This window comes from Ictidomys tridecemlineatus, chromosome 4 (assembly GCF_052094955.1).
Source record: "Ictidomys tridecemlineatus isolate mIctTri1 chromosome 4, mIctTri1.hap1, whole genome shotgun sequence".
NCBI lineage: Eukaryota > Metazoa > Chordata > Mammalia > Rodentia > Sciuridae > Ictidomys > Ictidomys tridecemlineatus.
This window is the reverse complement of record NC_135480.1, coordinates 5508484-5522314: the sequence shown is the minus strand read 5'-3', so window position 1 is coordinate 5522314 and position 13831 is coordinate 5508484.

Below are 13831 nucleotides of genomic sequence, written 5' to 3'. Positions count from 1 at the left end.
GGATGGTGACGTTTGGGCACTCTTCTGACCAGGTGGCCTTCCCTGGATGTCCCCCGGGAAAAGCCACCCTATAGGGTTGGTGACAGGTGTCAGGGCCCCTCCTCAGCTGAGGGAACTGCCATGTCTAGGGGGCCCAGGGCCTCAGTCTCTCCGTCCACAGAATGGGGGACAAGAAAGGGGGACTCGGGGGCTGGGGATGTGGCTCAAGCGGTAGCGCGCTCGCCTGGCATGCGTGCGGCCCGGGTTCGATCCTCAGCACCACATACCAACAAAGATGTTGTGTCCACCAAAAACTAAAAAATAAATATTAAAATTCTCTCTCTCTCTTAAAAAAAAAAAAAAAAGAAAGAAAGAAAGAAAAGAAAGGAGGACTCGGGTCTCATGAGGTTGCTGATAAGTCATTCCGGACACTTCAAAGCATCACAGAGGACAGAGGCCCTGAGCAACTTAGCAAGACCCTGTCTCTAAATAAATTATGAAGAAGGGCTGGGACCATGGCCCAGTGGTTAGGTACCCCTGGGTTCAAATAAAAGAGCTAAACTAGGAATTACCATATGACCCAGCAATTCTATTCCTAGGTGGACACCCCCCAAATTGAAAATGGGTGGTCAGACAAATACTTGCACACAAACGTTCCTGGCAGTGTTATTCACGACAGCCAAAACATAGGGACCACCGAAATGTTCACCAACAGATAAACAAACACAATTCAGTGTATCCACGGACTGAAGTATTATTCTGCCATAAAAAAGGAGTGAACTTAAAACAACTCTAAAAAAATAAGGCTCATGTCTTAAAAAGTAATGAAGAGCGAAGGACTGGCTCAGGCTGCCATTGGAGGGATCTTGAAAATAGGACGCGGAGGGAAGAGGCACACACACACCTTGGGATTCCTCTGGAAGGTGAGGGGCTAGCACAGGCTGATCCGCAGGCGGAGAGAAACTGGTGCTGGCCCAGGGGCTGGGGAGAGGGGTTGGGGGTGACCACTTAGCAGGGCTGAGCGTTCTTGGGGTGATGGAAAGGTTTCAAATCTAGAACAGCGAATGCCTGTGTGCCCGTGAGCTACAGCTGGGAGGTGATGGATCACACGTGGCTTGCACTCTCCAAGAGCAGAGGGCTGGGATCCCGCTGGCTGCCACCCCCCTGCCCATGTGCCCCGATGGAACCTCTGCCACACGGTGAACTGCCCAGGGCGGGACCCATGTGGCTTTGAGCTGACAGCAACCTCTGGCCAGCAGCTCACGAGGAGCTGGACGCTGCCCACACCCACGTGGGCGAACCTGGAGGGGGTCATCTCCCCGGCGCCCAGATGGCCAGGCCCTGACTGCTGTCCGACAGTGGCCTTGCCTGCCTTAGGGCAGGGCATCGGGGTGGGCATTGCTGTTCAGAGGAGCAACAGGGGGCATGGCGGGGCCCCGGTCCCAGGCCACCTGGACTAGCGGGAGACAATAAAGTGCCCCGCCTGGACCCCGAGGTCTGGGAAGGATCCTCCGTGGCTCTGGGCGTTGCTCTCTGGGTCTCCATCTTGTCCTTCCTTTTTCATGGAAGGCCATCTGCGTCTGGTCAGCAGGACGTGGGGGACCCACTGCCCCCTTTCCTGCCTGTCCCTGAAGGCTGCCTGGCAGCTTTTCTCGGGAGCCTGTGGGTCTCCCTGAGGCTCCTTCATCCCAGGAAAGTTCCACCCGTGATCTCTCCGGGTTGAGCTCTTTCCCATCTGGCCCCTCGCGGGGCGGCTGAGGGCCTGCCCCGGGCTCCTGGAGGGGCCGCGGTCACTGGGTCACCTGGGAGGCACACCCAGGCCTCCGTGCAGGGACCTGTTCCTGGGTCTCAGCCACCATGTCGCCCTCATCTCCAGATCACAGCTCGAGGCTCAGAAGCCATTTTTTAATTTTAGCGTCTTTTCTCTCTGGAATTTTTGAAATCCGCGGGCCACACGGCCAGACCCACCTCAAAAAAGAAAGAAAAGAAAGAAAAGAAAGAAAAGAAAGAAAAGAAAGAAAAGAGCGGTCAGCTTGTCGTGAGCTTGGGTCACAAAGGGGGCGGGCACCCCTGCCTCCCTCTGTGATGCCGACCGTGGTGTCTGCCCCCGCTGTCCAGCTCGTCAAGTGGGGCTCTGAGGTCCACAGAACCCGCCCAGTCCTGACCACCCAAGTCCCCAGGAGAGACACCTTTCCAGCGTCAGGGGTCACTAGTCTGAGGAATTCCCTCCCGCCGGCCACAGCGGACTTTGGTCCGCATCAAGACAAAATGAAAACGAGTGGGATCCGCGTGCAGGTCGCCAGGAAGCCGTGGTGCGTCCACCCAAAGGTTCAGAGAAAAGTCTCCGAGCACCAGGCAAACTTTCTGCCACTTGGACTTTGTTTCCTGCCCTCTGGCCCGACGACACCGCAGCCCAGGCTTAGCCGGGAAGAGCTCTGCTCCCCATCCCAGACTGCAGGGCCGGCCACCTGGACAGGACAGAGGGCATGCGGCAGGAACCAGCCTCCGCACACCCTGGCCCCGCCAGCAGGATTTTTTTTTTTTTTTTTAAATCATTTGTTTTCTTTTACATCCACGGGTCAAGACGCTCACTGACTTTCGTAAAAGCGAGATTCAGAAGCAACGCTGGCGTCCATCCACCCATCCAAAACCAGCAGCCTGTCCCCAACAGAAACCACATAAAGCATCTTGCTTAGGGCTAACAGCAAGATGCTCACTGAGACCTGACCCTTGTCCAGGCTGACTTGGTAATAGTGAACTTTCTCCTCCCGTCGCTCTCTGGCCCTCCGCGGCTTTGCTCTGGTGCGGAACTGAGACCTTTCCCATGACTGAGGCTCATCCCAAACCCCACAGTGCCGACCATGACCAAGACAGCAACCACAGCCGACTGGCCTTTGGGTGATGCTTTGCTGCCGTCCGTGTGTCCAGAATGTTCTGTCTGGTGCCTCTTTCCACAGTCTGTGTCCAAAATGTGCAGTCACCCTTGAGTGGGCTCACCAGCCCCCGGAACCTTGCGGAAAGGCTCTCCACGTAGGCACCTGTCCCCTGGAATCAGGTGACCTTTTATTGATGACATGCTTTCCACCTCGGATACCCTGAGCCTATTAAAGAACTCTCTAAAAACACCTGTTGGAGCTATTTGGACTTTTGAGCCAACAGAGTCCCATTTACAAACTTTACTAAAACCTGTTTGTGGAACTTCTCAGTCTCTTAATAGTAAGTGGGGTCCCTGCAGCACCAGCCCGTGGAGCTCTGTGGGGGGCAGCTCTGGGCTCCCTGCAGACCTGGCCATGCCCATGTAGGCCACACAAGCAGACGGGGACCATGGCCGCTTGGAGTGCTGATGGCCGCATCGTGGTCCCCAGAGGGGGGGAGCCCTCAGGAGCCGCTAGGAGGCCTCGTCTCCCCGGGTGGCTGTCAGGAGTCATCTGGGGTCACCTCCAGGTTCCTGCAAGGCCTGGGGCTTGGAATCCAGCCCTGGAGTGTAGAACAGGTTCCTCGCCTACTGGGCACCCCACAATCCCCTCTGCAGGGGACCTCGACATTCCGGGTCATCCCTTCTGGTGTGTAGGATGAGGACCTCAGGACCCCGCACCTCGGCTCATTCTCCTTTTCTTATACAAAAAAAAAAAAGGTGTCATTCCTGATTCCAAGAAAGAGGAGTGGCGGGGCCGGGGTCAGGGGGGCCGTGAGGGAGGCCTCTCCAGGACTCTGCACCGGCCCAGCTCCAAGCAGCTGCCTCCTCCTTGAGACTCTCTTTTCCTCTTAGCAATGACCTCAAGCCTACTTCTACCAGAACGGCCACCGCTCGCCAATCAGAGCTCACTGCTCCCGCAGGCGCTGCGAGTGCCCAAGAGCTGCTCTCAAAGATAATTTGCACAGCTTTCTGTCCTGATAAAGCCCTCAGGCTTCTCTGGACACACCAGAGGCCACCCTGGCCCCAGCATTGCAGTCTATTCTTGGTTCCAAATAAAAGTTCCTTTATGGGAGATTCTCCTCTGGATTTTTGACATAAGCTGTCTACACGGCCAAGTGGCCCGGGGCACTCAAGTGCCCGGCGCTCAACCACTGAGCCACATCCCCAGCCCTATTTTGTATTTTATTTAGAGAGACAGGGTCTCACTGAGCTGCTTAGCGCCTCATTTTTGCTGAGGCTGGCTTTGAACTCGCGATCCTCCTGCTTCAGCCTCCCGAGCTGCTGGTATTTCAGGTGTGTGCCTCCGTGCCGGGTTCCATTCTTTTTAATAGTAGCTTTATTAAGATACAATGCACATACCTTAAAATCCCAGGGGAATTTGGAATTCTTAGAAATGCCAAGGTGCCATAAGAAATCAGACTCATGCTCAGAAGTGGGTGGGCGAAGCACAATTGTCCTTCTGCAGAAGGGTGGGCCTCAAAGGGAATCCAGAGCAGGCACACCTGGGCAGAGCAAGCACACCTGGGCAGAGCAGGCGCACCTGGGCAGGTGGCCTGCCGTACTTATCTGTAAGGAGGCACTGCCCTCACTCCTGATAAGAGCTCAGGGGTTCAACTACACAATTAGCTGATTTAAAATTGGAGTGGGGGGCTGGGGCTGGGGCTGGGGCTCAGTGGTAGAGCACTTGCCTCGCTCACGTTAGGCCCTGGGTTCGTTCCCCAGCACCACATAAAAATAACTAAGTGAATAAATTAAAGATATAAAATCTGAGTGGGCTCAGAAAAGGGCTACAGTGGGACTGGACACCTGTTAGGGGATTTAAAAGTGGCCCACATGAAACTCGCAGGTCACGTGTGTCACGGTGAACGCGCCTGTGTAACATTACGGATTTAACTCTGATAGAAAAGACAAATCTTACAACTTCCCCCTCTTATATTATCCACATGTGAATCATCTTCTTCAAGTTTGGATAACATCTTTTGACACTTAGGTTCCACTTTGTCTAATAAAAAAGGACTATTTTGATATAAGACCACAGTTTGTTGAGAGCCGTCTCCATCAATCACTGAATGAGACCCTCCCACACACGGAATCACGTACCATCTACCTGGATCCATTGCTCCCAATTCAACAACTAATGGGGCAATAATAGATGTGATTGGTTCTTTCCATATTATTCTTTTAAAAAAAAATGTTTGCAGTCATAAATGGACACAGTATCTTTATTTGTTTATTCTTTTTCTAGTGCCTCACACATGCTAGGCAAGCTGTCTGCTGCCGAGCCCCAGCCCCAGCCCTCCATATTATTCTTTAGTAACATCTATTAAAAAAATAACAAAATAACGTTTATTTTTTTTTGTAATTCCCTTGAGAGCCTCTCAAATGTCAACCCCCTGTTGGTTATCATCAGTGTGATAATCCAGACTGTTTTTATTTATCATAGATCACCAAAAAAAGAACCGATTGAAAACGTGCTGTTATCTGATTTTTGGCTGTGAGCTTATTAGGAACCCCTTGGGATATCCCGATGGAATTGATAGGAATATGGGGGTCACATGACCCTGGGGAAGAGCGAGCCACCTTTTCCCAGAGAACTGGGACTGATCTGAGAAATGCCGGGTGAAAGGGTCCCAACTGAACCAAAGGGCAGGCTCCACGCCCACTGGCGGGCAGGGTCTCAAGTAGCGGCTTCCACAGTCCCACCACCCGCAGGCTCGGGCTGCAGGGAGCGCTGTTTGACCACACATCTCCGCCAAGGATGGGCTTTTCACAGACTCATTTCCCCAGGAGGCCGATGCCCCCCCCCCCCAGGGAGGCAGGGGGTAACTGGACCCCAGGGAAGGGGGTTGGAGGCTTCCTGGCTGCAGCCAGGGTCTTGCAAGAGTCACTTCCCCAGGCCTTTTTCCTCCTGAAAGAGGGATCCCATACACTCCTGCCCATGGGTCCCAGGTCCAGCCAAGTGGGCGTGGGACCACCTGGGCCTCTGGCCTCCCTGTCGGGCAAGCGGAACAGTCGCTTTCATTTAATGCGCAAACAGAATATTTAATCCTTCCATCCGGGCATTTGTCTCCTCGAATTTAATCTCTAAGTTTGCTGTGAATTCTTACTTCTAGGGTGACCTTGGTGACACCATTAGATTTCCAGAGGTTAATTTCCCCAGAACATGGTGGAACGTGTCCCTCAAACGGAACAACCAGAGCGGGGCGGTCCAGATGACATTAAGGATCAGCTTACAGGAGGTGGTGTTCCATGTCACTGCGATGTCATTAGAGTCCTTTCAAGGTTGATGGGGTGGGCTCTGGGGGTGGACTGAGGTCACTGCTTCTCCTGACAAGGCTCCTTCACTCCCGTGTGGAGTCCAGCCCCGTCCTGCAGTCCAAACAGCCAGCACCGCGGTCATGAGCAGGTCTCGGCAGGGCCCCTCCCCGGCAGGGTCCAGCTGGTTTTCCTCCCAAACCTGGACGGGCACGTGGTCGCCTGGCCTGGGTGTGCGGGAGCCCCAGAGGTGGCGCCTGCACCAGGAGGCCCTGCAACCTCAGGGAGGACAGAGCAGAAGAGAGGCCCATGTGTACTTCTAGGAAACCGAGCCTTGGTTTCAAAGGTGGGGAAACCGTTGTTTTCCTAAATAAAGCAGTTCACTTGGGGACAGCCACCATCTCTCACGGGAGCAATCCTAACTCAGAGAGGGACAGTGGGGGTACGCTCAGTCCAGGGGTTCTGTCTCCAACGTCAGCCTAGTGGTTTGTCTCTTGAGAGTGTGGTTCTTTCTCTCCACCTCTCCTGAGGAAGGAGGGTGCCCGGGGTGTGACATTCCCAAGTTCTATTGAAGGTTTTCTCGAGTTCTTTAATAATGGTGAAATGGCTTCCATTATCCGAATCCGTATTCTCCATCAAACCAAATCAAGAGATTTCAGATTGCCCCTCTTTTCCTTCCGTGAATTTTATGGCCTGATTAAGAGCAAATAGCTCACAGGTCTGGGCAGACCGCCTGTGGGGTAGTCTTCCTGATTTATTTTTTACTGTGTTCCGTCTACTACAGAAGGTCCATGATGTCTCCTCCCTTGAATGACTAAGGAGGACCCATCTACAAAGATTCTGAGGCCTGTTGAGAAGGGAATTTCTCTGAGGTCAGGCTGGCCCTGGTCTGGTCTTCTATTAGATCCGAGCATGGTGTCCAGTGGGGTCTGAGGTTTTATTCCCTTAGTTAAGAATTCAGCGCGGCTGGGTACCATGGCACGAGCCTGTAATCCCAGCGACTTGGGAGGCTGAGGCAGGAGGATCCTCAGTTTAAAGCCAACCTCAGAAATTTAGTGAGGCCCCAAGTAACAGAGTGAGACCCTGTCTCAAGCTAAAATATTAAAAAAGGGCCGGGGATGTCGTTCAGTGTTAAGTGCCTGGCACAGTTTCATCCCTGGTACAGTTAAAAAAAAAATCAGCTGTGGCTTGTGCCAAGTAGTCCCTTTCCAGAACGGCCTCGTATGTTAGAATCCCGGAACAGTCCACCACCCCCCAGCTCTCAGTGGAGGTTGGTCCTGACGTGGTGGCATGTGCTCACTCTAAGGGTCCCCTATCCGTTAATATTTCCTTAACCCAAAGGTCAATAGCCACCAGTGACCAGGTACATCCAGACCAACCCCTGGACCCTGGCTCCTTTAGGTAAGTAAGCTACTGATTGCCTTGGTCCCCCAGAGTCCTGGGTCAAAACCCCTGGAACTGTCCCCTTGTCTACACTGACGAGCACGTGGGACAGTCTCCCTAGTGTGGGCTCAGCCATCCCAGGAGCTTGACAAGGGCCAGGACATCCCGACCCGGGAGCTCCGGGTTCCACCGGAGAGGGCGGCTCCTCACCCTGGCTCCCGGCGCCGTGGCCCATCCCTCCCCGAGGGCACCTGTGGGTCCCAGGTGCTTGCTGAGCTCCTTCCCGGTGCTGGGTGCTGGCGAGCCAGGTACCCTGAGATCCGCTCCAGGTGGAGTCCTTAAACGTCCCAAGGACTGGACAAATTGTGGTTTGGTTCCTGAGACTCAATCCCTGTTGTGCCAGGAAGGAGAGGAGGCCCACAGCTGCCTGGGACGTCTTCCCTCTCCTCTCCGGGGATTAACGGACCATTATCTACTGCAGGGGCTTCGTTTGTGGTGGGTTCTTAGATTTTTCTAGAACTTGTTCAAGGCTTTGTCCAAATAAGTTGGGGGCCTCTGTAAACCCTAGAAAAGGACTGTCCACGCATGCTGTCGTTTCCCCCAGTCTGAGAATCCTCCCATTCGAAGGTGGTCACATCTCTACTGACCTTGGCTAAAGGACATGTCCGCAGAGCATCTGTCAGATCTACCGCACCACGCTCCCGGTGACGGGAAGGTATTCTGCTAGAAAGGGTGTAGGGCCAGGGGACTATGGGATGTCTGTGTTGAATAATCTGATTCATTGCCCTCAAGTTTGGGGCTCCCCTGTAAGATCCATCTGGTTTCCTGACTGGTGAGGTTGGGGTGTCCGCCGGGGACATACAGGGTTCGAGTAGGCCATCTTCAGGTAGCCCCTCGATGACAGGTTGCCATCTGTCTCCCTTCAAGAGGAACTGGGGGTTATTTTCTCCTGATTGATTCTCTTTAATTTTGAGTTCGATATGTATTGGGTCGACCTTCAATCTCCCTCAATTTCTCTCCTTTGTCCAGATCTCGGGAAGAAGTTTTTCTTGTTTAGCAGTTAGAAGGTCCAGAGAACCAGGTGCGGTGACACAGGCTGCAATCCCAGCAGCTCGGGAGGCTGAGGCAGGAGGATCTCGAGTTCAAAGCCAGTCTCCTCAACGGCAAGGCACTAAGCAACTCAGTGAGACCCTGTCTCTAAATAAAATACAGAGTAGGGCTGGGGATGGGGCTCAGTGGTTGAGTGCCCCTGAGTTCAATCCCTGGTACCAAAAAAAAAGACATAAGGTGCGTCACCCTTTCTTCCCTTGTCCATTCAGGCTTCCCCTCTTAAATGTCCTTCCTCCCACACTTGTAGCACTTACTTCCTCCCCTGCCCCCTGGCCTGTGGTCTCTCGGGGTATCTCGACAAGACCCCATTTGTGTCTGAGGTTTAGGGCCTGGTTTTCGCTGAGTGACCTGTTCTGTGGTGGAGAGCACGATTTGGCCTTCATCTCTCGTCCCACGTACCTTATGAGCGTTTCCATCGTCCCTCTAGACGTCTATCCTTCCAGTTTTCTTTCTTACTTATTCATTAGTTTAGGTGGACACAATATCTTCATTTTATCTTTATGTGGTGTGGAGGATCGAACCCAGTGCCCCACGCATGCCCGGCGAGAGCGCTACCACTTGAGTCACCTCCCCAGCCCTAGTTTTCTAGTCTGTAATTTTCTAGAACTGTCAAGTCAGCCATTAGTCACACACTGCAGTTCTCACATTCCTTGCCTTGAGGGATCATTCGCATCTAACCCAGAGTAACTTCTCACGGATGGCGAAACCCCAGGTCCAGCCAGATGCCCGGGCTCCCGGGTCATGGTGGCTGATCTCCTAATCATCCCCTCTCTTCCCCAGAAAATAAGATACTTCAGAGGGTCGTGAGTCCAGCCCAGGTGTCAAGTTGAAGGCTGAGGAGTTGGTCTCAGTGGTCCGCTGCCCATGTGGGCCCTCTAATCAAGGACCTCAGATTTATTAAAGTTCTGAGTTTCTCTGGAACCCAGTTTTGCCTGATCCCAGAGGATAAAGGGTGGAGGGGGGAAAGGGAATCAGACCTTTTCCTCCCTGGGGAAGGAAACTTTGAACACCCATTTGCATTGTTCTAATTGTTTTTAATCTAGGCAGGGAAGGGTCTGGCACTGGCCCAGGGGCAGAAGCCTGCAGCTGCTCGTTTCCTTTGCATCCTCCTTTGACGCACTCCAGGGGCAGGAGATGGATTCTGTGCCTCGGTTGCAGCAGGGCCTGAGTCCACAGGAAGGTAGAACGGGGGAGTAAGGGATCCCCTTTGTTGGATTGGTCCTTCTGGGTCTCACCATCTTCAGTCATCTTAAGAACAACAGGACTTTGGGGCCCTTTCCCAAAAGAGCACAGACCACCTCTTCTTGACCACGAGGCCTGTGTCATTTATTCTATCATCAATCATCGACAGACCCCATCTTCATCGGTCCCAAACTTCGGTCAGCATACGGATGGGTTTAGCTTTGGTGGCTGAGTCCAAATAAGACAACAGTATTTTATCATCTTTGCTTTCTCCTTCCCTTCTGTCCTGGGACACCTTTCCAATACTTTAACCTGCGGCCCAGAGGGCTACGGGGGACTCTGGTGTCCTTTCCCCTGCCCGGCACCCTCTTTCCCTGGAGGAGGACGATCATCCTGTCCCCTGGGTATGGTTTTGTGTTCCTGAGCCTCCAGAGGTGTAGCTGCCCTCGGTGAGGGAGGATTCCTGCCTCCTCCTCAGCGGCCCCCTGACTCTGGCCCGCTCCTCGGGCTCTGCGCACCGACTCCTCCGCCGCCAAGACGCATGCGCACTCGCCTCCCGTTCTGGGGGGCCACCAGGACAGCGCTGCTTCCCAGCTGGGGTTGTTCCCTGGACTAAGGTGCTTGCCAGAGCCCTTCCTCGCGGTGCTGACTCACCTTCGATTTGGGGTCTGCTGTTGGCCTTGGAGTCTCAGCTTCCTCCCCCACGCAGCCAGGCAGCTGGTGTCTCCTCCCAGAAGGGGGTCCCCAGCGCCCCCAGGCATGTATGGAGCCCCAGCTGAGCGCCAAAAAGTCAAATATGGGACAAAGAATAACTGTCTAGAACTACCCACTGTTATATTAACCCCCACTGAGTATAAATGGAAAGGGATTTCCAGACCTGGGGGCCAGAGATTTTTTTTGGCATTAGCCCCTCTGGACCGCAGCAGTTTAAATAAGCCTGCTTCCTGGGAATTCCTGGGTGTCCAGCCTCATCTGTCCCACATCACTCAGAAGTGGGTCAGCAAGGCATACTGTCCCTCCATGAAAAGGTGTGCCCCAAAGAGCATCTGGATCTAGCACACCTGGGCAGGTGGCCTGCCAATATTTATCCCTAAGGAGGCATTGCGCCTCACTTCTGATAGGAAGAGTTGAGGGTTACAATCTACGTGGTTAATTAATTTAGTATTGGGGTGGGCACCTGTTAGTGGCACCATTCTGCCCACGTGATTCCCAAACTCAGGATGGCTCTGTTCCGACCTATGAAACTTAAGTTACAGTCGACACGCCTGGGTGACATTTCAGGTTAACTTTGATAGAAAAGAAAACGTAAATCTTACTACATGATATGGATTTCAGTGGCTTTAGCACAGATGATCCCAACTTGCTCAGCTTAGGACTTTTTGACTTTATGAATGTAGGATGTGGGCAGAGATTTTCTCAGAGCATAGAAAAAGATAGCAGGACACCATTAGTACCAACTCAGCTGTAACATTGCCGATCCTCTGTGATCTAGAGATAGAACGTCTAACCAGATATTACCACATATGGTGAAGTGGCACCCCCTTTCTCCCCAGAAAAGCCCTCTTCACCATGGCTGACTTTAGGACTGTCAGCAAAAGAGTCTCTGTGAAAGAGTCCAGTGTGATAAACTTCCTATTTTCGTGTCGCCCTGTTTACTTGGCCACTGGCCAGGAAGATTTCAGCACTCCAGGTGCTGGACACCCCCTTACTAGTTTTTCACAAATGTATCCAGTATAGTACTTTGAAGAAATGTGCAAACAAGGCCTCTGGCCTTGAGTTGGGCTTCACAGAGATGTCTACATTTTTAAGATAAGTTACAAATGGGCTCCACGGTAACAGCTGGCAGGGGGAGGAAAGAGAGGGGAGAAGAAGCTCTCCCCTTCTCAGGTGTTGTCCTTGAAGAGTTAACTTGCCCAGAACAGTGAAAGAAAAAGCTGCTTTCATGTGAACTTCTGCAGACTCTGAACTTCTGAGCCCCTCCCCTTACACTCTGGGTATAGAACTCTGAAACTCCCTGAACTCGGGGTTCAGGGGATTGATTGATTACAGCAAAAGCTGTGCCCTCTGAACCTGGCTGCAGCCAAATAAAACTGTTTCCTGCTGTCTTGGGTGCCTTGCCTCATTTGTCCCCACAACAATGGGAGAAGGACTATGTAAGAAATAGTGTGTAAAAGGAAACTAAAAGAGTATACAAGGCTATGGCTCCCTGCACTAAATGCTCAGCCTTTGGATAGGAATCCCCTGAGCCTTTGTCAACACAAATAAACACTGCTTCCTGCTGAATGCCCTCGTGTCCCATGTCTCTGTGTCTCTGTGCGAGAATCCTGCAACAGTACCAAAGCGACATGATCAGCAGAAACAACACTTCAGACTTTGACTTTCGCTCTTCTCCCAGGTTAGGAATACACAGTGCCATGGTCTTTGTGATGCCGGGGAGCGGCGCTAAACACTGCTCCCAGTCCCCCGAGATGGGGCTGAGCCGCTGATGCTCCACAGTGTCCTGGGTGCTAAGTGGCCATATTCCGTAATTTAGGTGTGTTTGGTGCATTTTCAACTTACAATGGATTTACCAGGATGTAACCCCACCTTAAGTTTGGACCATCTGCATCTTCACAGAGTTGTGCAACCACGGAAATGGGGTGACCTGCTGCAGCCACCTAGCCACAGAGATTCCCAGAGATGGGTGTGGCTTTCCAAAATGCCAGTCAACCTTGTTGACTGCAAGACACCTTGAAAGAAGACTCCACCTCTCAAGCCTCATCCCTGCCTTTAATGCTATCCCTTAAATAAAGAATCGGAGCCATTTTCTAACTGTTCTTTCCAGCTCCTGTCTATCAGGCGCCCCCTTAAAACTAACTCTGACTTTGTCCCTTGTTTCTTCACTAATTACTTCAGGCTTTAATTTTCTCAGGTGGCTTATCCTGTGCAGGAAGAATCACCCTGGAGAGGTGCTGGCTGCCTCGAGATACAGGTGCAGCTTAGGGCCTTGCTGCAAGAATCTGTTTCCAAGTTACTCCCCTGGCTGCTGGCCAGGCTCAGCGGTTGCTGGGCGGAAGGCCCAGGGCCTCAGTCCTTGCAGGCTGTTCCCGAGACGACCCTCAGCTCCTTGCCATACGGGCCTCTCCGTGGGGCCGCTGACAGTGCAGAGCTGGCTTCCTCAGAACAAATGAGTGGAAAGCAGCAAATGACGAGATCAGTCCTTTGTCTCTCTCTCAAGTGACATCTCACTACTTTGGCCACTGCATTAGTTTTCTGTTGCTGTGTATAAGTTACTAAGTTCAGAATCTAGAAACAACACCCACGTATTATTACCCAGTTGATGTGGGTCAGGAATCGAGCACAGTGTAGCGGGGCTCTCTGCTCAGGGGGACTCATAAGGTCACAGTCAAGGTGAGGGCTGGGCTGTGTTCTCATCCGGAGCTCAGGGTCCTTTTCCATGTCCCCTCTGATTGTTGGCAGAATTCAGTCCCCTGTGGTTGGAGCTCCTAGGCCCCCATATTTTTGCTGGCCGTGAGCAGGGGCCACTCTCAGCTCCTAGAGTCTACTTAAAGGCACCAGCAGGCTGCTGACCTTCCTCCAACCAGCAGGTGAGGGCCTATCAGGTACACCCAGGTAATCTCCCTCTCGATTAGCTCCAAGACACTGAAATGATATCCCTTTCTGTTCCGCAGCCCTGACCACAGTCACAGCAAGGACATGAGTGTGGTGGGTGCCCAAGGGACCGAGAAGCTTAGAGGCCAGCTCAGAATACACTGAAAAAATACATAGGAAAAAATACAAAAGATAAAAATAAAAAAATAAATTTTAATTTTAAAAGAAAAAAAAACATTTAACTAGATCCAGCCCATAATGAAAACATGGAGGTTACACAAAGATGTAAGGGATCTAGGGTCAGGTCACTGGGACTCCTCCTAAAAGGAGCTGCTGACCCCATCCCTCTATTCGGCAGCCTATTGCGTTTGGAGGGGGTGTCGAATCCTGCTCTTTCAGGGTCTGTTGTCTTGT